The 22,549-nt window shown below is 42.1% G+C and overlaps 2 non-coding genes across 2 annotated transcripts; one reads left to right on the top strand and one right to left on the bottom strand.

Moving 5' to 3' along the window:
- Positions 1–6,007: 6,007 nt before the first annotated feature.
- LOC147919458 (small nucleolar RNA R71) lies at positions 6,008–6,114 on the top strand. The gene has a single exon (XR_015594295.1). It is a non-coding gene; the product is annotated as a small nucleolar RNA R71 (small nucleolar RNA).
- An 8,714-nt stretch (positions 6,115–14,828) lies between these two features.
- On the bottom strand, positions 14,829–14,935 carry LOC147919457 (small nucleolar RNA R71). The gene has a single exon (XR_015594312.1). It is a non-coding gene; the product is annotated as a small nucleolar RNA R71 (small nucleolar RNA).
- Positions 14,936–22,549: the final 7,614 nt, after the last annotated feature.

The following is a 22,549-nucleotide window of genomic DNA, read 5'->3' as shown; positions in this document are numbered from 1 at the left end:
TACCCTGAAAAACCAACTTTCCTCCTGGACGCTCAAACTCCACTCTACCCCGATGGCAATCCAAATGCACCATATTCCGATGCAACCAATCCATCCCGAGAATAACATCAAATAACTCCACTGGACTGATAAGGAAATCCGCTGGCCATGACTCCCCTGCGATCTGAATATCAACTCCTCTAGATCGTCCAATCACTCTCAGGAACTCACCTCCCAAAACTCTGACAACTCCTGAACGCTCTCAAGGATCCCCGCTGATCCCCGCACACTCTGCACACTCTGGAGTAATGAAGCTATGAGAAGCTCCAGAATCAAACATCACATGGGACTTAAACCCGCCCACCAAAAAGGTCCCTACACAAACCTCATGTGTTGAGAACCTAACACTTTATCACAGGAAACATATACAATCTGAACCTACTAAAATCCACAAAGTTTAAGTACCAGGAAATATACCTGTGATCGCCCCGGCACTGGTTCTACCAGTCTCTGCTGTCGTGTAAACCCGTGGCGCCTGCTCAATCCGTGCCACCTGCTGACCTCTAGGCTGCACCTACTGCAAGACTGCCACTGCTGCCGGCTGCAACTTGGGACAAAAAGGCATGATGTGCCCTGTCTCCCTACAATGATAACATACCCGAGGCCCTACCGTCGGAGCACTCCTCTTGGGACAACTAGCAACCCTGTGATCCTTGCTCCCACAACCGAAGCAACTTGCACAACTTGGCTTTTGCTTAGCCTCCCACCTCCTCTTGGTTCCCTATGCAGGCCTACCGCCCCTGCTAGAACCACCCTGCTGCTGAGCCTTACTAGGCTGAACTGCTGGAGCTACCGCCACTGACTATGCTCGGATATCCTCCTCAATCTCTGTTGCAGTCTCAACCAGCTCTGCACGCGTAGCATAACTCCGCCCTCTATAGTGAACTCTCAAATCATCACGTAGAGCCCTCAAAAACCTCCTGATCTGAGCCTCCTCAGACTCCAAAGCCTGACCCCCATAACAAAGAAGTCGACTGAACTCCAAGTCCAGCTCCCACACTGACCGTGTCCCCTCAGACAACTGAAGGAACTGCACCTCCAACCGATCCAATGCCTCTCTAGGAAAATACTTGCGGTTGAACTCCAAGACGAAGTCAGCCCAAGTCATCCCCCGCTGCACTCTCTTAGCAGCCACTGATCTCCACCACAACTCAGCATCACCACTCAAATAGTAGACCCCTATGTCCACCCAAAACTCCTCAAGACATCTCAGAGTATGGAAGTTACGTTCCACACTCGTCCTCCACGCATCCGCAACAGTAGGATCTGTACCACCCGAAAACCTCTCAGTGAACAGACCCTTCATCTCCTTGAGCATAGACAAATAACGTCCATGTGCTCCCACATCCGCAACCACTGGCTGCCGGTCCTCCGCCACCACTGGTGGCACTACCTGAGCCTGAGCCGGTACCACTGGTGGTAACCGCGCTAACACCTCTGCTAGCATAGCCGCAACGTTAGTACCAGGGACTCCACCCGCTAGGACTCCCACACCCGGGACCCTAGCATCACCGGCCACTGGAGCATTAACACCGCCCCCTCCTGCCACACTCACGGAATCCCTCGGAACACCCTGCGACTCGCCAACACCCTCAGCTGTCACACTCTGGTCCTCGATCTCACTAACCACTGGGACTCTGCCCCTACCACGACCACGTCCGCGTCCACAACCTCGACCAGCCACAACATCCTCTCTAGCCATCTACACTACCATGAACAGAAGACTAAGCAAACAATTTCTATTATAACACATAAACATAAACTCACCGTGGAATCACACAGTCGGCTCGAAGAGGATGTTCTAGGACTCCATGCCACACACAATTGACTAACACACATAATCAATCAAGACATGCAATCCCAAACATCACAACAGAAACCTAGTGAACCCAAACCTAGAACCGTAAGGGCTCTGATACCAAAATGAAACGACCAACCTTTTTTTTTATAATAAATAATAAATAATATATATATATATATAAATAAACTACAACTATTGGTCCCATATCCACTAGCCACCTAACCACATTCACAATCAACAACGGAATAACAAAACCAATATCCAATAATAAACCAATAATAATCCAATAACAATCCAATATCATAGCATAAGCAATTTTCCAATACCAAACAACAAGAAACATGAAACCAGCAACCTAGCAATGTTTCTAATGACTCAACTCTAGCAACCTAGCAATGCCAGACAACATCCAATCGAGTCCCTAGAACATCCTTCTCTTCGTTGCCTTGATTCCACGATCACACTTTGCCTTTACCTGCACCACAAACACAAATTGAGATGCATGAGTATTTAATAAACACTTAGTGAGGCAATTCTCCCATCTATTGGGCTATGCACACAAGCAATAAGATCTCTACATGCGATAATCAACAATCAATAAAACAAACCAGGCTATATACAAAGCATGTAACATCCATCGTAGCTGAAAGAAGGGGTGTCGACTGTCACCAGATGGTGTCGATCGACACTGACAATCCGGTGTCAACCGACACCATAATGTGTCGACTGACACCATACTGGTTTCGACCGACACCCTGCCCGACACTCCCAAAAACCCTAGTTTGTGTCGACCGACACCTCCACATGGCATCGATTGACACTTGCCAAAGTCCCGAGCCGTCCTCGCGTTGGTGTCGACCGACACCCCAACTAGTGTCGACCAACACCGAATCTTCTCCAATCCGCTCCATGCCATGGATAACTCAAAGAAACAACCACATATGCACTAAATCACATAAAAACTAGAGATCTTAGCTTAGATAAGAAATGGTCATGCGCTCACCTCTTTCCAGGAAGATTCAGACCAAGAGCAACGAATCCAAGCCTCTAGATCCTTCCTAGCTCCAAATCTCACAAGAACAGCTAAGAAAACTCACAAATCTCTCCCAAAATCGAAATCTCCTTCTTCTCTCTGTTTCTTTGTCAAAAACGGCCAAAAGGGAAGAGAAAGGTTGAGTTCCCCTTTTAAAACCCGATTTTAGGGTTTCCTAACCCAACCACGCAAACCGGACGATTAAAATCGATCTGACCAAACCGACCACAACCAGTGTCGATCGACACCTCCTGTGGTGTCGATCGACACCCTCACCAAAATACCAAAAAAATGGTTTGCGGGTGTTACATGATGTATCGTTTCTGTATTATTGGTATGTTTCCGCTGTGCTTAATGTTATTGCTGGTTTAATGATGAGTTGTGGTTTGGGTTGGTTAATTAAGTAGTATGAGATGCTTAATTATAAATTATATTTATTATTATAAAAAAAACAGGTCGGGTTGTTTCATTTTGGTATCAGAGCTCTTACGGTTCTAGGATGGTTAAGTGGATGGTTTAGGAATTTAATTGGATGAATTATTTTCCTGTTGCTGGATGCATGATGTTGTGATTGGAAATTGATTATGAGTAGTTAGTCAATTTGTTTGTGGTATGGAGTCATAGTATCATCCTCTTCGAACCTTCAATGAGACTCCACGGTAAGTTGTTTTATGTGTTGTTAGTTGTGTAGTGTTTTAGCTTCTGTATGGGAAGTGCAGTTGGCTATTGGCAAATTGTTGGAAAGTGGTGGATCACGCTGATATCATGAAATACCGTTGGCGGTGATTTGTAAAAGTGGATGTGTTTGAAAGGGATTTCCGAAAAGTTAAGTTGGACACTTACTTCGTTTAGGGTGGCTGGAGTACGAAATTTCCGTGAAGCAGTGGTGTAGATGGAAGTTTCCTGAAATAGAAGTTTCTATAAGTAGGAAGTTTCCAAAGAGGAAAGTTCTATGGAGTTAGAATTTGTCCATTTTTAGCGGTTGTGAGCCTTGGAGGGGCTTGTGTGGCCTTCGTGGCAGACTTTTGAGTCAGAGTGTGCCCGTGTGTGGCGTTCTTCTGAGACATTGTGTTGCCTTTGTGGCGGGCGGTTTAGCCAATTGTGTGGCTGATGTGCGTACTGGTGTCGCTGAAGGTCCAACGGGTGCTGTGAGTGTGGCAACATGTTTTGCTCAAACCGAGATGACTGTATTAAGGATTTACTGACAGTGTTGTTGGAGAGGATTTAATAAGATGATTAGTTCTTATTGAATCTTGATGAGGAATGGGTTAAGGAATTATGCGGCTCTGGAAAAGGAAAGATTCCATAAATAGAGAGTTCCAGAAAAGGAAAGATTTCTAAAAATGGAAAGTTCTATGAATAGTTAGGACTTGTCTATTTTTGGAAAGGGGATGTGAAATGCCAAAGTGGCGAGAATATTTGGAGGTTGACCTAAAAAGTGGTCACAGATGAGATGATCAGTTCTCATGGATTTTTGATTGGTGATGTCACGGTGCTACGAGATATGCGGGTTCTAGAAATGGAAAGTTTTATGAATAGTTAAAGCTTGCCTATTTATGGAAAGTGCTGTTGGAAATAGAAAGCTCAATGAATAGTTAGAACTTGTCTATTTTTGGAAAGAGCGTGAGTAAACACCCGAATGGTTGAGACGTTTAGGGTTGGCTTGAAGAGTAGTCATGATAATGGTGATATTCCAGTGAGGGAATATGGTGGTACAGAGAACTTGGGTTGATGATGTTCAGTCCGATCAGAGGATGTGTGGACCATGGTGACGGTTTCACGGAGGTCCTTAGCGGATGGACAGTGCTGCGGGATTCGAGGACGAATCCATATTGGTGGGGGAGAATTGTTACATCCGCAAACCAAAATTGGGTTGTTTTAATTGGTCGTTTTGGTTCGGTCTGGTTGAATTGAAGTTCCTAACCGATGTATATAAGAGAAAACTCGACCTTGGTCGTGGGAAAAGAGGTGTTTGTGCCGTTTTTAGAGAGAAAAGGGGAGAAGAAGTGTTCTTGAGGTTTTGGGAGGTTTATGGGAGATTCTTGGCCTAGGATTGAGAGATCTGTTGCTGTGGAGTGAAGATCTAGTTCTGGGAACAAAGGAGAAGCTTCCTAGGGTGCAAGATTCTTCGTTGTTGGGTCAGAACTTTCTGCAAAAGTGGTGAGTGCATGACCATGGCTGATCTAAGCTTGAGAATCCTTTGTTTTGCTTGTTTTGTGGCTGTTTGAGTTGTTTGCTTGCATGTTTGTGGTGGGGATGTGGTTCCCATGTGTTTCGAGGGATTTTGGATGAGTTTTCAGACGATTTGGAGGTTTTGGGAAGCGATTCTTCAACTTTTGGCTTCTTGCGGATTGTGTTGCAGGGTTGGTGTCGATCGACACCAACTTGTTTGTTGCGTGGTTTCCTGGTTTGTTGTGTTTAGTTTGCTGTTTGTTAAACATTGGAATCGCAGTTGCTTGTGTGTATAGCCCAACAGATGGGAGGATTGCCTCACTAAGTATTTATGATAGTACTTACGCCTATCAATTGTTGTTTGCGGTGTGCAGGTCTGTGACGTGGAATCATGGCGATGAGGAGGAGGATGATGATCTAGGGTCTCGTTTTTGTGATGTTGGTTATATTAATTATGTTGGAACCTTGTTGTTTCCACCATAGTTGTTACCTTGAAAGCGATTAGCTTGATGAGCATAATTCTGATCTTGCGGATTCTTCACATTTGGGTTCCTATAAGAAAGGTTAGAAGTATTTCTTAAATTGTTGTTGAATTGCTGTTGTACCCTCGGTTTTGGTAGTATCTTTGAGCACCAACATAGTTGACTTCTTCTTCTTGGAAAGGCTCCATGTTTCCATTGTTAATAGTCTGACAAGCGTTTACTCCACGTTGTTGGTTCCTTAGAAGTAGGTTCGTCATGTTCTTAAGGTCGGCAATCTCCTTAGTGTCGGAATTTCTAGAACAAATGGTTCTATCAAAATCGATGCAAGTGTTGCTACTACTTGCGGCAAGGTTGTCGATAAGAACTCGTCCTTCTTGAACGATCTTCATAGTGAAATCTCCATTGCTGGCCGTGTCGAGTGAAACTTGATACTTAGGGTGTAACACTCTATAGAAAGTACTTAAGTGGTTACCTTGAGCAAAACCATGATGGGGGCAGTCACGTTTATAGTCCTTGAAACGTTTCCATGCTTCATAAAATGATTCGACCGGTCCTTGTTGAAAACTTTGCAGCTTGTTGCGAAGAGAGCTGGATCTTGACTTAGTATAAGTGGTTGAGAAAGGCTGACTTGCATCCTTCCTAGCTAATAATCGATCCAGGAGGTAGAGACTTTAACCATCTATGAGCCTTTTTGGCTAGAGAGAAATGAAAAAGCTTACACTTCAAGTAATCTTCGGTAATTCCATTGGTTCTTGTTGTAGAGCAGATTTCTTCAAAAAGATCAATGTGGTTCATCGGATGTTCGGTAGTAAGGCCATGGAACTGATTTTGCTTCACCAAACCAATAATTTGAGGTTTAATCTCCTAATCACGTCGTGGAGGATGAGTGATATGGATTGTAGCACGGTCTTGAGGGTATTGATTGGGAGCATCATAGTCGGCTATGGTACCGTTAGGAGCGGCACGTCTTAGAGGGTGCACATAAGCAGGTTGTCTTCTGCCAGCTTGAGGTAGTGGTGGATTAGCGAAGAGAGCAGGCTGGTGAGGAGGGACATCAAGGTTGTCTCCCACGCCTAGAGGGTTAATATCACGAGGAGCTTGTTGATGGTCCCGGCCAACTAAAGGGTCAAGTTGTGGATCAGCAGGTGCAAGGTTGGGGTTACCACCTTGTGCAAGAATCGGCTCTCCTTGCTCGTTGAGGGCAGGAGGTATCAGCGGTTGGTCGAGGTTAAGGAGACCTTGGTCCTGGTTCCTTTCTTCGGCCATGAGTTGTTCGAATCCTACTTGGGGAGATTTGATTCATTCCGAATTTAAGAATTCAGAATATAAGAATGAACGTTGTTTTTGAAGTTTCCTAAGCTCATGTTCTAGTCGATCAATGTCTTGAATTGGAGATACGGTTCCGGAGGGTTGACTCCTAGTCATGCACTACAAAATCCAAAAACAGAAACTAAAAGGGAAAATAGAGGTTATCGAAAAACAAGAAAATATAAATTAAAATTCAAAAATTCAAAAGAAAAATTCAAAGTATCTTAGACGAAAGTTCTTATCAAATTCAATGGGCAGCTAGTTAATCCCCGGCAACGGCGCCAAAAGGCTTTGATGTGTGTAGAATTTCACTCCAAATCTTTTACCTGAAAAGACTACACAACGACTGAAAGTGCACAGTTAATCAATGTAGAATTTTAGGATCGATCCCAGAGAGAATAATAGCTAACTCAAATTGAACTAAAAGGGAAAAAACTATGGCTAAGACTAAATAAGAGTTGGGGGTTTTGGTTTTCCTAATATCTATCGCAAGTAAATAAAAACGGTTTAAAACTATAAGACTAAGGCGTTGGGCATTTTGGGAGTCATCTCAGGGTTTTCATGGTTCTAAGCATATTAAGTGTAAGATCTAACAAGTAAATACTAAATTCGGTCTAGGTTCTCAACTACGAAACACTAAGGAACTAACAAGCTATTTTCATAGAATGAAAGTCTAAAGTCTTCATACTCGGTTACTCAACTTTTGCAGGCAACGACGCATATCAACCAGCTAGTTAAACAAGTTCGATACATTCACCAAACTCCGCAACTCAACTTACACAGGTTACGACGTGAGGTTTCGGTATAACACTAGTTCAGAGAAGTAGGATAACGCGGTTCGTTCTCTAGATCACCACTTGGTGATCAATCCAAGCACATGCATTAAGATAACGATGTCCCAAAAGAACTCTAATATAAACCGAAAATAAGATCTAACAACCTAATTGAATTCCCCTTGAATCACCCCATAAAACCCAACAAAGTAAACTACTCGCTCATGATGCAAAGAAACAACATTGATATTATAAAGTATAGCAACAAAAACGAATCAATAAACAAAAAGGGGTTCAAAGGAAACTTCTCTAGTTGTCACAAAAGTAACTTGACCCCAAAAGCAATTAGAGTATGAAAGAACTAGAAAGAGTAGAAAGAGAGAGATGGCAGATCTTCAAGCTTCAAGAGGGACAAGAGGTTGCGGCTGCTTCTCTGGTCGTGGCTAGGGCTGCTCCAAAAGTTGTAGAAGATGCACATACTGAAACTCTAGGTCTTAAGAGTATTTATAGGGTTTTATTTTGGATTAGGGTTTGTAAGGGTAAAAACATATTTTCTTCTTGAGTGCAGGACAAGGGGCGGCAAAAGAAGCTTCTAGACCGTGGAGGAGGCTTGGACTGAGCCGCAGTGATGGTCGCTAGTCAGGCCTTAAATAAAAGCCCATCGGCTGAATGGTTCTCTTCACGTCGGTTTATAACATGTCTTGGTAAAATGGGCATAACTTCCGGATGGCTGGATGGATTGACTTGATTCCACTTCTAGGAGGAAGATGACTCTTCTGGCTTTCTATAGACATAAGCACATCAAAATGTGAGTTCTGGAAGATCTTCAAAAGCGGCCCGTACTGAAGAACTCTAAATCTGTCCTGAAACATGTTTTCCTTGTCTTTTGATCCTATTTATTCTATAAAACCTGAAAAATCTTCTTGAAGCATGAAATACTTGATAATAGACCTTTTATACTTGAAATCTCATCAAATTCTTCCTAAATGCATATGAAAACTATAGCTAGTATGGGTAAAATAATAATGTTATCAAACTTCACAACATCAAATAGATCTTGAAACTATACCAAGTATAGTTCCTAAATCTCACACAAACTTCACAAAAATAAAATTGATCAAGCAAGGATGCTAGATCTAAACCAAACAAATAAATCAATCTGACATAGGAACGTAGATCTAACTAACATACACAAATATAAACATGCAACCTCAATCCTAAACTCATACACAAAATAAAATTCTATTCATGTGCTACTACACATGCTGCGGCACTCACCTTGGCCTTAAAGTCAAGAAAACGACATCTACCCTTGCCCGCCTATTAATCTCGATCCGACTAGCTTTCTCCAAGGATGGATCTAAGCTTTGGACCGAACCAAAAACTTAAAAAAATATTCTAAAAAGAATAAAAGACTAAGGGCAAAACATACTTACCAGAAACCTGACCACGATTCTCGACTCGACCAACTTCTACCTGACTCGCCTCCAAAAGCTTCTCAAACTAACTAACGATCTAACTATTCTAAGGGTGGGATTTTGGTGGAAAGCTAATGAACTAAATCTAGGAATTTATGGCGTTATATAGGGAGAGGAGTCTTAGCGCCCTAGCTAAGGTAAGCACGAAATGGTGGATAAGCATTATCCAAAAGCTTATCCTTATCCACTTTCATTCTTATCCAAACTAGGGCTTGCCCCAACTTACGCTCAACACATACCATTCTCATCCAAAAGTGTGGCATCATATGGACGACACACTCCCAGCTGGTGTGAAACGATCCGTCCCATTTTGTTTTTTAATAAATAATAATAAAGGTCTATACGTCTAAAAGCTTCCCACAAAATTACAGCACGATCATATCTCAGGTGAAACCGCAATCGATCTTGAAACACCCGCTGGTCTCAATCCGTGACTGAGATGAAACGCCCCACGAAACTGCCAATATCTCCTAGAATATAACTCAAATTCACTTCTGTGAAAAGGAGAGTGTACGAAAATCTCGTAGCTACAACCCTACCAAAAATCAATACCTTTTGAAACGTTTTGAGTTATCGGATATTCCTTCTCCCAAACCCTGACAGTTTTGTTTCTCTCATTACTCTATAGAAAAAGCTTCATCTCCTTCTCTTCCTCCTTTACACTAAACAACCAAGAGTTCTCTCCCTTTCTCTCCCTCTCTCTCTCATAACAATGTCGACAATAGCAAAAACATAGAGAAGAGGCATGCCTTCAAGAAAGAGATTAGGGGTTTTTGGTTTAATTAGATTAAACCAGGATTTAATTAAACCAAACTCAATTAAAATCCATTCTTTTGGTTTACTCAACATATCCCAAACTTTATTCCCGGAACACAGATGTTACTCTTCTCCCCCACCAACATAGATTCATCCTCGAATATCGAACAATCGTCCGCCAAGAACTACAGTGCAACCGTCTCCACAGCACGCACTTCCTCCAACCGACCTACGAAGGTTACCTCTAGGCGATAGACTCACGCTCCAGGCATTATTTGCTCTCGACTTTTGGATTTTCCTTTACTCATAGGTCTCGACCTTGAGTCTTTATTTGCTCCTCATCAGGCCAAAACCTGCATGCCATAATATTGGCTCCTCATCGGGCCTAAGCCCGCATGCCATAATATATAAAGGAAGTCCAATATTCGTCTCTCGGGTTGCCACCCTAAGCCCGGATCGTCATCCGAAGTCGATATACCAACCATACTCTCAAGCCACAAAGTCTCAGAATATGGCAGTACTAGGAGAACTAAAGCCCCCCAAAGAGTCGTTCAGGACCAACTTTCCCTAGAGCAAACAATTCTAAACAGGTATGAGCCCTATCCCTAAACAGGTTTCCTTCTCGTGGTTCGCGTAAGACATCAAAAATGTCCTACCAACCACATATTCCCACACTGGAATACCTCTTGACCACACAAGGATCATCAACATGCCACAAGGGCTGCCACAAAGGTCAAACAAATGTCCTAAACAGGACCGCCACCAAGGCCATACAAATATCCTAAACAGGACCGCCACCAACGCCAAACAAATGTCCTAAATAGGACTGCCACAAAGGCTAAACAAATGTCCTCAACAGGACCGTCACAAAGACCACTTGTCCCGAACGACCGTCACGAAGACCACTTGTCCCAAAGGACCGTCACGAAGACCATACATCCGAAGGACCGTCATGAAGACCACTCATCCGGAAGGATTGCTTAAACAGGCCACACGTCCCGAAGAACACACATCCCGAAGGACCGCCTAAACAGGCAACATTTGCTAAACAGCCCGCCACAAGAGCCACATAATTGGCTAAACAGCCCGCCACAAAGGCCACACAATTGGCTAAACAGCCCGCCACAAAGGCCACACTATGTATCAAAAGACCGCCACACACGGGCACAATGACTCAAAAGTCCGCCACGAAGTCCACACAAGCCCCTCCAAGGCTCACAACCACTAAAAATGGACAAATTCTAACTCACATAAAACTTTCCATTGTTATAACTTTCCACTTTTGGAAACTTTCCACTTTTAGAAACTTCCATTTCAGGAAACTTCCTTCTTTAGCAATAGCCTCACGGAATTTCGTATTTCGAACACCAACTCATAGGACTACAGCTTGGACCAGGCTAGACAAGCTCAAGTCGCGGTCTGCTTCTCAAACCACTTAAACCTTGCCTTCATCCTCGCCTCTGGCTCCCAAGTCTTCCCCTCAACACCATCACAGTCCCACAGGACTATCATCAAAGAAATCTTCTTCTTCCGAAGTTCCTTGATCCTCCTCCCAAGAACCCTCACTGGTCTCGCCTCCAAAGTCATGTTTGGCTGAAGATCCTCAGGAATCTTAGCCAACAACCAATCATCCTCACGGAGACAGTTCCACTACATCGACACATAAAAAACCTTGTGGAACGCAGGCATAACCTCAGGCAACTCCAGCCTATATGCTACCAGTCCCACCTGCTTAATCACTCTGAGCGGACCCATATACCTCGGACTCAACTTGGTCTCTGTCAATGACCTGTTTGGACCCAGCAACATGGCCATCTTGAGGTACACTCTGTCTCCCACCTGAAACTCAAGATCTCTCCTCCTGCTTGCCGGCATAACTCCTCTGCTGCTCATGAGCGTCCTTCATGTTCAGCTTAAGAACCCGAATCTTCTCCGAGGTCTCCTGAACAAAATCCGCCTCGAACATGATCCTCTCCCCCCACCTGAGTCCAGCATAACGGTGTACGACATGGCCTCCCATACAAAGCCTCATAAGGAGCCGTCTTAATACTCGCCTGATAACTGTTGTTGTAAACAAACTCTGTTCAGGTGATCTGCCCAATGGCCACCCCAATCCAACACAAACATCTTCAGCAAATCCTCCAGCGTCTGGATCGTCCTCTTTGACTGCCCATTTGTCTGGGGATGATAAGTTGTACTCGTATGTACTTTAGTGCCCATCTCTGTTAGAAATGCCTTTCAGAACACCGAAGTGAACTTAGAATCCCTATCAAACACAATACTCGCTAGCACCCCATGCAACCTGACTATCTCCTTCACATATTTCTTAGCCAAGACCGCTGCTCCATCCGTCTTGTTAATGGCCAGAAAATGTGCCGACTTAGTCAACCGGTCCAAAATGACCCAAATAGCATCAAAAGTCCGAGACCCTGGCAATCCTACCACAAAATCCATCGTGAACATATCCCACTTCCACTATGGAATGGGTAGACTATTAAGTAACCTGCCTGGAACCTGATGCTCAGCCTTCACTAGCTGACACACGTCGCACCTCGCGACCCAAATAGCTACATCCTTTTTAATCCCGATCCAGTGATAGTACCTCTTGAGATCACGGTACATCTTAGTCGCTCCTGGATGAATAGAAAACATGCTCGCGTGAGCCTCCCTCAGGATCTCCTGCCTCAAATCCTCATCCTTGGGCACACAAATCCGACTGTGCACCAAAATAGTACCATTAGCAAAGACCTGATGCTCTGAATCAACATCCTTAGAGGCATTCACAAGCCCCAAATCCTTCTCCTGAGCCAACCGCACCCTGCTCAGAAGATCTGCTCTATCAGCCCCCTTCAAACCCAACGGCTCCTGAGAAACAACACACAACCTCAATGACTAATTGATATATCATGGTTTTTAGGTGTTTTTAGCCATTATATAAGTCTTATCTATAGAGTCTTTTTGGTATTTTTAGAGTCTTTTGAGTCTTTATAGGATAATGGAGTTAAATAGGAAGATTTGGAGCTTAATCAAGCATTAAGGCTGAGCTACGAAGTTGGGAGGCGAATTCAGAGGATGCATCGATCGACACAACATAAGTATCGTTCGATGCAGAGTCCACAAGACAAATTGGAAGTTTTTCCCATAAGTTTTGAAGATTTACAAAGTTGCGCCAAAGTTTTCCATATTTGCATCATTAGTCCATGGACGTGTTTAGGAATATAAATAGGATTTTTGGGTCATTGTTTAGACCTAAGCTTTATTTTTCCCCGCAACTTTTGAGAGCAAAACCCTGAGAGATTTTTAGAGAGCTTTTGGAGAGAAGAATCAAGACTCCTTCAGAGAAGATTCAGAACTCCTTTTCTTCTTCTTTTAATCTCTTAATGCTATCTATTTTATTTATGATTTCTGTTCTTACAATTATGTCCGAGTAGCTCTGCTTGTTAGGTTTAGGATTTCTCATTAGGGATTTCATGGTTTATTAGATCTGTTATTATTTAGGATTCATTATCTTTCTTGTTCTTCACCATAGGTTGTTTTTAATGCTAGATCTTTGATTTGTCATCTGGATTTAGATCTTAGGATTATTGATTGATATGAGAATATAATTGATTTTCCTGATAAAACCTTTGGTGAGCAAAATTACTTTTTGCAAACAGAGTTGATTTAGTAATTTTGTGAACTTATCTAAACTTGATTTTACTGCTGGTTTTTAACTTGAATTTTGCAAAGAGATTTGGATTTTCTGGTTTTAAAACTTAGATAATATTTGCAGTGAGAACTGATTTATTTTATAATTGTGTTTAGAGTTCAAGAACGGTGCTTAATTATTGAATCCTGCTTGGTTAATTAATTGATCTGATTTTCCATGATTTCTTGAGAATTTCCCGAAGCCTAGCGTTTATTCCTATTGATTTACAACTCCTTTATTTTCTGTTTTTGCATTGCTATTTAAATTACAATTTTGGTTTAGCATAATTAAAAGATTATTAAATCTATTGTGTGAATCTAGAGTTCTTGTGGATTTGATCCCTAAATACTACATTGACCTCTTAATTTGAGAGAGTAGCTCTAGGGGTAAATTTGAGCATATCAAATTTTGGCTCCGTTGCCGGAGACTCTTTTGATTCACCATTAGATTAAAATCTTTGATTTTGTCTAAATTTTTCTTTTTCTGTTTTACTCACACGCTTTTGTTTCTTTTATCTTGTGTGTTTCAGGTACATGCCTAAGCCTAGCACCAGGAAAAAATCAACTAGTCCAGTTGTTAAGCTTACAAACCAAGAGTTAGGACAACTAGAGCGTGACAACACAAAAGCAGCCAAATCAGCAAAGATGGTCAACCCAATCATATTTAGACCAGATGCGGCTGGCGTTTTGAGGGATCAAGAGGGTCATGTGCGCAACGAACTAGGCCAAAAACTTGATGCTGAAGGACAAGTTATTCAAGAAGAACTCGTTGTGGCCGATGGGAATGCAGGTTGTGTTGATCGACGCAATGCTGGTATCGATCAACACAACGAAGATGGCATCGACCGATGCACCGTTGGCGTCGATCAATGCAATGCCAGAGACGATGCAAAGAACCTTCAGCCTAGACGGGATAACAATGGAGAGCTTGTCAAGACTCTTGCAAACTTCAACAGACCAGATTTGTTCTATGGGAACCGATCCGCGATTGTCCCTCCTCCATTCCCAATGAATGATTTTGAGCTGAAGCCTGCCTACTTCGCTCTTGTTGGACAAAGGCCATTCCAAAACCTGCCACATGAGAAGCCTCTAGACCACATTGAACACTTTGAGGACATAGTCACAAGCATCAAGGCTAATGGAGTCACATAGGACTATCTCTACTGCAAGCTTTTCCTCTACTCTCTTGCTGGGAAAGCTTCTCATTGGCTAAGGCAGCTCAAACCAGGATCTCTGAAGACCTGGAATGATATCAAGGTGGCATTCCTCAATTACTTCTATGATGATGCGATGTTTGATGAGCTGAGGATTAAGCTTTCCACCTTTAGACAAGGACCTGATGAATCTTACAAAGCTGCTTGGGTAAGGTTTTAAGCATACCAGAGAGACTGTCCGCATCATGGGTTCTCAGAGGTGCAGTTGATTAGTATCTTCTTCAGTGGTATTGATTTGAGGTATCAGATGGCTTTGGATGCGGCTAGTGATGGGAACTTCAAGACAAGGTACCCAGATGACGCTGAAAAGTTGATAGAAAGACTAGCATCAAGCAACAATACCAAGAATGCAGACTTAGAGCGGAAAAGAGTACATGAAGGCCATGATTCAAATCAGTTTGCTGCAGTGAATGCTAAGTTGGATACAGTGCACAATCTTCTTGTGGGAAAGAAGTCTGTCAATTTTGCTGAAGATGTTGAGACTTTTGAACCAAAGCCAGAGACTACAGAAGAAGGTGTCAACTATGTGTATGGAGCTGGGTATCAAAATCAGAGATTTGGTCAGAAGAATTCCTTCACAGGCAATCCAAACAGCAACTTCACTAGGAACTATGGTTCTTCTTCTTACCAATGCCTCCCTCCACCCAATTCAGAGAGCAAGATGGAATCAATGATTGGACAGATTTTGGAAGGTCAACAGAAGTTAATTATAGACTTCAATGGGAAGATTGATTCTGTATACACTGAGCTGACTGGGAAGTTTGATGCATTAAACACTCATGTCAAAAAGCTGGAGAATCAAGTGATTCAGACTGCTGGGTCTGTAAAAAGAAGAGAAAATTCTTTCTAGAAGAACAGAGTCGAACCCCAAGCATGCTTGTAATGCGATTTTGGTGAAGGAAGGAGACGAAGATACGTTAGTTGATCCAGCATCGATCGACACTACACAAGAGCATCGATCGATGCAAACTCAATCAAGTGTCGATCGACACAAACTCAGTCAAGAGAATGGTCACCAATGGTTTGAGTCCTGAGGAAGGAGCACTGCTTACAAAGGATGTCAGCTCAATTCTGTTGGAGTGGAGATCATCTAATAAGTACTAGAGACTATGATGAGGTTCTGATCCATGACAAGTTGTTGGTAGATGATGTTTTTGTAATGTAAACACGGATTGCTGAGGAAAGCTACAGAATCGTTGAAGAAACACGAGCTGCAGGCCAAGCATCGATCGATGCAGCTGTTGCATCGATCGACACACCTTTCAGAATCAGTTCGGACTTGTCCACAACCACATATTCTCGACCAGTTATAAAGCTGAAATCTCACCATTCCACAGTCCAGAACCCACAGGTAAGGCCAAGGTATGCATCTCCTTCTCCCAAACCTTCTCCGTTCATCAATAAGAATTTGAAAGGTACAAAAATTGTTGTGCAGTTAACCAAGCCACAAGATTATCGTAGAGCGCTTGTTTCTTCTGTTGATGATTTTGCAGGAAATAAAAGAAGCAAACCCGTCCCTAAATCCCACACTGGTCATGTTCCTCACATCCTTGTCAAACCTCATGCAGCTAAAGCCTACACACCCCCTTGGATGAAGAGGACATTCTCTCAGAAGCATTCAATGCCATGTTCTGATCCACCGGATGCCTGAGATCCGACACAGTCAAGCTAATGACTGAAAACAAGCGCTTAGTGGGAGGGAACCCACTGGTAGGTTTTTCTTTTTTCTTTTTCATTTGATTTATTTTTATTTTATATTATTCGACAATCTCTTACTTGATAACACTGGGGACAATGTTGTTTAAGTCTGGGGGAGGCAGTTACTAACTACGTGAGTCCGTCGAAAAAAAAAAAAGTTTTATTGAGTCAAAATTTTTGTTGGGAACTATGATTTTTCTTTTTAGTGTACTGCCTTGGTAGATTAATGCTGCAGATTGAGTCCAAATCCGACTAATAAAAAATCCAATGGCTGACCAGTGAACCAAAGACATTCGAATTTCCAACAGAATCCATAAAAGCTTGAGGTAATTTCTGTACTTTTCTTTTTACCTCATCTAGGATATTGATGTTCATAGAGCTTGACTCCTTGTTCATACTTGACAAGTTCAGAAAAAAAAAAATTTGGTACTCCTCTCCCTTATTTAAGTTTAAAATATTTTTCCTGAGAGCTTTGTTTTTTTTTAAAAAAAAGAATAAAAGATGAGATGATTTTGAACAGATTAGAGGGATAGGTAAATTACCTGTGACCCCATTATTCTACTCTTGAGTCAAATGATCACACAAAGTTTGGAAGCGAGGGGTAGATAAATTACTAATGACCCTGGTATTCGCTTACACCTTTGAAAAGAAAAAAAAAGAGATAATAAAAAAATAAAGCAAAGCCCAAAGGAAGATTAAATAGAATAAGTCTGGGGGAGAGAAAGAGTACCACATGTGTTAAAGATATTGTCTTGCTTGTTATCGTATTGTACGAGAATAAGGCTAGAAGGTTCTTGACATTGATCAAATTGATGAGTCCTATCGATGAAGGCTTAATGGAGGATGTTGTGGAATTTGGGAGGATACAAATGCCAACGGAGAAGTACACGGTGGTTCGATTTGGATTTGTCTGCTAAGCATATGGATTATAGTTTGGATGATCATGACAGTACTTTAAAAAGAAAAGGAGTTTCAGCGTTTTCAAACCTTTTCTACAGATGAAGTTGTTGATTTGCTTGAGGGCAAGCAAAAGCTAAGTCTGGGGGAATTGATATATCATGGTTTTTAGGTGTTTTTAGCCATGATATAAGTCTTATCTATAGAGTCTTTTTGGTATTTTTAGAGTCTTTAGAGTCTTTATAGGATAATGGAGCTAAATAGGAAGATTTGGAGCTTAATCAAGCATTGAGGCTGAGCTACGAAGTTGGGAGGCGAATTCAGAGGATGCATCGATCGACGCAACATCAGCATCGGTCGATGCAAAGTCCACAAGACAAATTGGAAGTTTTTCCCACAAGTTTTGAAGATTTACAAAGTTGCCCCAAAGTTTTCCATATTTGCATTATTAGTCCCTAGACGTGCTCAGGAATATAAATAGGATTTTTGGGTCATTGTTTAGACCTAAGCTTTATTTTTCCCTGCAACTTTTGAGAGCAAAACCTCGAGAGATTTTTAAAGAGCTTTTGGAGAGAAGAATCAAGACTCCTTCAGAGAAGATTCAGAACTCCTTTTCTTCTTCTTTTAATCTCTTAATGCTATCTATTTTATTCATGATTTGTGTTCTTACTATTATGTCTGAGTAGATCTGCTTGTTAGGTTTAGGGTTTCTCATTAGGGATTTCATGGTTTATTAGATCTGTATTATTTAGGATTCATTATCTTACTTGTTCTTCACCATAGGTTACTTTTAATGCTAGATCTTTGATTAGTCATCTGGATTTAGATCTTATGATTATTGATTGATATGAGAATATAATTGATTTTCCTGATAAAACCTTTGGTGAGCAAAATTACTTTTTGCAAAGAAATTTGATTTAGTAATTTTGTGAACTTATCTAAACTTGATTTTATTGCTGGTTTTTAACTTGAATTTTGCAAAGATATTTGGATTTTCTGGTTTAAAAACTTAGATAATATTTGCAGTGAGAACTGATTTATTTTATAATTGTGTTTAGAGTTCAAGAACGGTGCTTAATTATTGAATCCTGCTTGTTTAATTAATTGATCTGATTTTCCATGATTTCTTGAGAATTTCCCTAAGCCTAGCGTTTATTCCTATTAATTTACAACTCCTTTATTTTCTGTTTTTGCATTGCTATTTAAATTACAATTTTGGTTTAGCATAATTAAAAGATTATTAAATCTATTGTGTGAATGTAGAGTTCTTGTGGATTCGATCCCTAAATACTACATTGACCTCTTAATTTGAGAGAGTAGCTCTAGGGTAAATTTGAGAATATCACTAATCTTTCCTACCAGAGACTCCATGTCATGCTCCTGAGCCGAAGCTGCCCTCTTCCGACTAAGAGCATCTGCAACCAAGTTAGCCTTACCAGGGTGATAGGCTATCTCCAAATCATAATCCGTCACAAGCTCCATCCACTGCCTCTGCCTCAAATTCAGCTCCGGCTGAGTGAATATATACTTCAGGCTCTTATGAGCTGTAATCACCTGCACTTTTGCACCATAAAAATTAGATCTCCAAATATTCAGGGCAAAAACTACAGCAGCCATCTCCAAATCATGAGTAGGGTAGTTGTCCTCATGCTTCCGCAACTGCCACGAAGCATAGGCAATCACTTTCCCATGCTGCATCAACACACACCACAAACCAACTCTGGATGCATCTGTATAAACCACATAGGTTTGTCCCTGCTCAGGATAAGCCAATACTGGCATAGTAGTCAACATTCCCTTTAGGCTTGCAAAGCCCTCCTCGCGCTCCTATGACCAAACAAAAAGAACATCCTTCCCTGTCAACTTAGTCATCGAACGTGCTCTGCTTTCAAACCCCTGCACAAATCTCCTGTAATACCCTGCAAAACCCAAGGAAACTCCTGATCCCTGTGTGATTTTGTGGTCTAGGCCAATCCCTGATAGCCTGAATCTTCTTTGGATCTACAGAGACCCCCTCTGCAGAAACAATATGACCCAAAAAACACATCTCCCGCTGCCAGAAACTACACTTTCTCAACTTAGCAAACAACTTCTGCTCCCGCAACTTCTCCAGAACTGCCTCAAATGCACTGCATGCTCCTCAGGATTCTTAGAATATACCAGGATGTCGTCGATGAAAATGATGACAAACACATCTGAAAACTCTTGAAACACGTTGTTCATCAATCTCATAGACGTTGTTGGCGCGTTAGTCAATCCGAAAGGCATCACCAATACCTCGTCCTTCTACTTGACGAACAACACCGACGCTCCCCACAGTGAAGTGATAAGTCGAATGAATCCTCTGCTCAAAAAATCCTCTTGTTACATCCTCAGCTCTACTAGACTAATAATCTAGTATGCTGATATCAACTCACCACCATCTGAAAATCAACCCCTCTTGCCCGTCCAAGAACCTCTAGTAACTTGCCTCTAAGGGAAACTTCCACGAGACAGCTTATTCCAACATAGCTTTCCTGCGTGGCAATTCCACAGCAAATCATCAATACGAGCGTAATCAAACAAACAAGTACCATACGTTCGCATATTTTGATTCACCGCATTAAACAATATGCAGGCTGCCAACTCAAAACACTTGACTTATTTCCCCCAGCAAGCTTACCAAAACCTTGAATCTAGCAACCATGTCCATCTCCCATGAACTTCATCCAACATCGTCGCAACGATTAGTTTGTCCTGCCATGAAGGCTTATCGTGAACTTATGTACCTAGCAACCATGCCCTTGCCGGCTTATATATGTTTCAGCTCCCCTTCCCGGGACTCCAGCACCACCGGCCACACAATCCTAACGCATCAGCCACACAATCATGACCGCACCGGTCATTGAACCCTGGCCCACCAGCCAACACAACTAAAATCTAAGATTAAACCACCATCAACTCTCGAGGTCTACATTTCGTCATTATGTTTATACTCACGTCCTAGGCATGAGTTGCTCCCAACTCCTCCACCCTTAGGTCGCAACCTTCGAGCCATACCGATCTCACTCTCAGACTAGCGTCTTCGAGTTATACCATCTCACTCTTGGACCACAATCCTAAAGATCTCGGTATCAGGGGAACTACCCATCCCATCAGGGGAACATCATCCCATCTGCCACTCTCGGAGTCCCCAGCCCCTAGAGCTATCGGTATTCAGGGGAATCACCATCCCCTCTGGAGCAACAGTCCTTAACGACTATAAACATCTCCCGACAAAAAGTACCTCCTGTGGTCCGAGTATAACATTGCAATGTTACACCTATCCACTCAACTTCTAATATCCAACTGGGTTACCCACCAAATAGAGAAATATCTGTTCCAACTGCATATGTCCACCTATCGGCCTCTCTAGACTCGATACTTCTCGAGAAGAATCTCGTACCGGTCAATCTACAACTGCTCCATGCTTCTAACATATGATAGAGACTCCTCAACATCCACATCCCTCGACTGCACCCCGCCAAATGCAGCACAACTGGAGCGTCCACTGGTACCCCTCTCGGTAACCGCTCCAAAAGCACGCCAAAAAATCCGCCAAGCGATCATCTCGACCCTGGGCTCTGCCTGCTGCAGCCCCACACCTGGATTCCCAGCACCCCCGGCATTCTCACCGGCTAACCCTCTCTCGTCCCTCCTGATAAGCTTGCAACCCTTTGACGTGCCTTGATGTCACTATATTTTACCATATTTATGGCCTTGTTTAGCTCATGTTTTGCATCATATAGAAGGCATTCCTTATGTTTTATAGCCATTTATGTCCAAATATGCACTTAGGATGTTTAGAAGCATGCATTGCATACGTTTGTGCATTTGGAAGTATTATTAAGTGTTATGGAGCTCTAAAAGGGTAAGGAAGGACTTGCTGTTATTTCTAGAGCTAAACAAGAGGATTGGAAGTATCAGGAAGGGAAAAGAAGGCACTCGACCATACCACTCGAGCAGGCACACGGTCGAGTACATGGTCGGATTCATAATGAGCTTCTAAAAGATCCATTCGAATGAAGATCTTTCATTGCGATTTAGCATCAGACGTCTTCATGAGAGTTGTAGCACATCGAGTTATCTTTCCAATGCCGGTGGTATCAGGTCAATCGCAGCTGTACTGACCAGATATCATCCCAGATCGAAGACTTAACCAGTGAAAGAAACAGAAGAAGAAGCCACTCGACCATGCCACTCGACCGAGCATGGTCGAGCACTTCCAGCCGCCTCTCTATTTTGTCTGCTAGCAGATTTAGGACTTCCCTTTCTTCGTATATATACTTAATGTACCTTATGGCCGCCAACAAGTGGGAGAGAGTCAGAAATAATATCTTGTAGCCACCAAAACCTAGTTTTTACTCTTTTGGGATTTTTAGTTTTTTGTTTTCATCATCAGCCACTTTTTCTCTAGATTTTTCATACTTGTTGGTTCCATAACTTTCTGAGTATTGAGAATCTGAGTTTGATTTCTTCTTCAATATTGTAGATCTTTGTCTTATCTTTCTAATCATGCAAGTTTCATTAATTTCTGGGATTATGATTTTGTTCATCATGTTTTGTGATTCTTAGTAGTTTGCTTAGATTTTAAGGATGGGTTAGGCTGGATAATGGTTGTGGTTGTTTAGATTGGCCAAGCTTGTTTGTTATAGATCTTTTCTAGGCTAGATATTCTCTATGCTAATCTTATATCTGAGAAGGTAAGGTTAGATCTTAAGCATCTTAGCATCACACCAGTGTCTAAGTTGTTAGATAAGGCTAGATCTAGAGATTATCATGAACCATGCTAAGAGATTAGATGTTTTGTTGATTTTTGACTATAATGATCTGTTGTTTAATGCCTGCTTTTATATGATCTTTGCTAGTGAGAGCTAGATTGGGAGTATCGTAGCTTGATTGTTATTGCCAAGAGATTGGATTAATTTGTATTAGAAGATCATTGTCTAGAGATAGCTCATATTTGATTGAGGTTAGTTGACCAGTTCTAGATAATCATAGCTTGAATCCAGCCCATGAATCCATCCTTAAGACCTTCCTTATCTATCGATTTACCTGTTGGAACCCTGTTTAATCGTTAGTTGTTTGCTTTACTTTCGTCCTGCTCTGTATTGTTGATGCTCTGTTTCGGTTCTGTTCATTTGCTTGTAAACTCGACCACCCACTCGACCATGCACTCGACCGAGTGCTAGG

The sequence above is a fragment of the Camelina sativa genome, chromosome 20 (genome assembly GCF_030686135.1).
Source record: "Camelina sativa cultivar CO46 ecotype springtype chromosome 20, ASM3068613v1".
Lineage (NCBI taxonomy): Eukaryota > Viridiplantae > Streptophyta > Magnoliopsida > Brassicales > Brassicaceae > Camelina > Camelina sativa.
Note: the sequence above shows the minus strand (reverse complement) of the source record. Positions and strands in the feature narration are given on the sequence as shown.